The sequence below is a fragment of the Camelina sativa genome, chromosome 2 (genome assembly GCF_000633955.1).
Source record: "Camelina sativa cultivar DH55 chromosome 2, Cs, whole genome shotgun sequence".
NCBI lineage: Eukaryota > Viridiplantae > Streptophyta > Magnoliopsida > Brassicales > Brassicaceae > Camelina > Camelina sativa.
In genome coordinates this window covers 18,750,318-18,752,810 of record NC_025686.1, presented here as the reverse complement: position 1 = coordinate 18,752,810, position 2,493 = coordinate 18,750,318, and the positions used below count along the sequence as shown (strand labels likewise).

The following is a 2,493-nucleotide window of genomic DNA, read 5'->3' as shown; positions in this document are numbered from 1 at the left end:
GCAAGATCTCATCAGCTCAGGCCAAAAGAACCAGCGAAGCTCCCTTTGCTGATCACAGAAGAGACACTCGTGTTCAGATTCGCGAAGTGTTAAAGAAAGAAGAAGATGAAGTGTTAAATCAAACGATGGGCCTTACCAGTTCGCAGTTCAGGCCCATTTCGGATTCACATAAGCCCAACAAAGAGACAAAGCTTTTATCTCCTCAACGGTTATCTTCACCTGCACAAGAAAACAAAACCAGAGTTAAAACAGAGCTGGCATGTACGGAGCCAATCACCCTGAAGAATAGATTTGAGTGTCTAGAAGCATCGGACACATGATAAATTTAATGAGCTGTCAAAACTAAAACCCTAGCAATGTCTAAGCTATATAAAGGGAAAACAATGTAACAAACAAGGTTAAGGAAAAGAAATGAAAGAAATAATTTCTATCTAAAGAGCCGTCGAGCTTACACTTTCATGTTTCATCTCCTAAATTAAATCTGATGTACGTTAACACGACCCCAAAAACTCTTCAATTGCCCTTTTTGTATAATAGTTCATGTTATGTTTGAGTTCCATTTGTATTTTTTAATTTTACAGAACCAGAAGAATTATCCAAGTAGAGTGTGAAATGAGAGTTCTTATTCACATGGTTGTGCTTCTCAAACAATGGCATTCAAGGCGTTTATAAAGGAAAGAAAAGAGTCTCTTTCTAATTTTTAGTAGAGAGCACCAGGTTTTCTATCCCCTCTTGTTAACTTCATCATCTACAAACGGGCATTTGTATTTCGTGGAACTTCATTTTGTGTAAACGGTCTAATGTCATTTCCATATATAGTAGAATGATCTTGGCAAGACTCACGTTGCATCCTTTCCTAACATCAGTGTCAAGATTAAACTTCCACATCTCTTATGTTTCGAAATGAACTGCTTTTTCTTTAATTACTCTACTTGCTTCTTCACAAGTCTGGTGAATTGTAGCCAGGGACAAAGATTACCATCAAAGTCTAAGGACTATTAGGATTCAGGTACATGTTTTCAATCATATCCTTTATTATCCAATTTTCATGTCTTTGGAAATAAAATTCAAAACTAAAAAGCTTAGTTTTCCAGAAATATTTTTACGGTCTATCGAAAAAACTCTCTCTGTATGCTAGTACATCAAGTGTTAGTGATCTCTTGTTTCTCTTCCGAATTGGTGGTGGACCACAAGCTCCATTATCACGTCTGCCAATCATGTCCAACCGGGTTTCTGAAACGACCGACCTTTTTTTTTTTAAATAATAAATAATAAATAATAATAATATAATAAATAAACTACAACTAGTGGTCCCATACCCACTAGCCATCTAACCACAATCTCAACCAACAGCGGAATAGCAATACCAACATCCCATAAATAATAATCCAATAAATATAAATCACCAATATCCATAACATCAGCAACATTCAATAACCAAATAACAGAAATCATAGAACCAGCAACCTAGCAATGTTCTAATGACCCAACTCTAGCAACCTAGCAATGCCAGACAACATAAAACCGAGTCCCTAGAACATCCTCCTCTTCATTGCCTGGATTCCACGATCATACTTTGCCTTTACCTGCACCACAAACACATATTGCAATGCATGAGTATTTTATAAACACTCAGTAAGGCAATCCTCCCATCTACTGGGCTATACACACAAGCAATATAGTATCAATAACCAACACACAATAATCAACAAACGACAATAACAAACCAGGACGTAGCATCGACCGACACCACACATGCATCGACCGATGCCAAATGGGTAAGCATCGATCGACACAGAAGCTGCATCGACCGATGCAAGGGTAACTTGCATCGACCGATACCCAGTCTACCCTTGCATCGACCGATACCCAGTCTGCATCGACCGACGCATGCTCGACGTAACACGAAAACCCTAGAGTTTTACGCGCCGTCCTCACACTTGCATCGACCGATGCAAGATATACATCGATCGATGCAACGTCGAGCTCCGTGATTTCCCCGAAGCTTCTCGCCGGATCTTCGTTCCTACAACCACAAAACTCGATCCCAAGCCACAAGAAAGCTTCCTAACGTCCATAGCAACGATCTAACAAGCCTAACATCACACAACAAGCAGATTAAAGAATCCTCTAGCTTAGATAAGCCATGGTCATGCACTTACCTTTGCCACAGAAGAATCTGAACCTCTAACAAGCAAGAACAAGCCTCTAGGAAGCTCCTACAACGATCCTAGCTACAGATCTCTACAGGAAAAGCCTCAAATCTCCAGGAATCACCAAGAACACTCAAAAACCTTTTCTCTCTTTCGTTTCCTCTCAAAAACGGCCAAACTCGCCGAATGAGACAAAAAGTCGACTTAAGGGTTTCCCTAACACAAAACGCAGCGTTTGACTCAAGTCAAAACGCGCAGAATTGAACATGCATCGACCGATGCACAATCTGCATCGACCGATGCAACTCCCAAACCGGGATTCCGGTTCACGGATGTTACA

The 2,493-nt window shown here is 40.2% G+C and overlaps 1 long non-coding RNA gene across 1 annotated transcript; it reads left to right on the top strand.

The window, feature by feature from the left end:
- On the top strand, positions 397-842 carry LOC104729385. Its single transcript, XR_758266.1, has 2 exons — positions 397-486; positions 582-842. It is a non-coding gene; the product is annotated as an uncharacterized LOC104729385 (long non-coding RNA).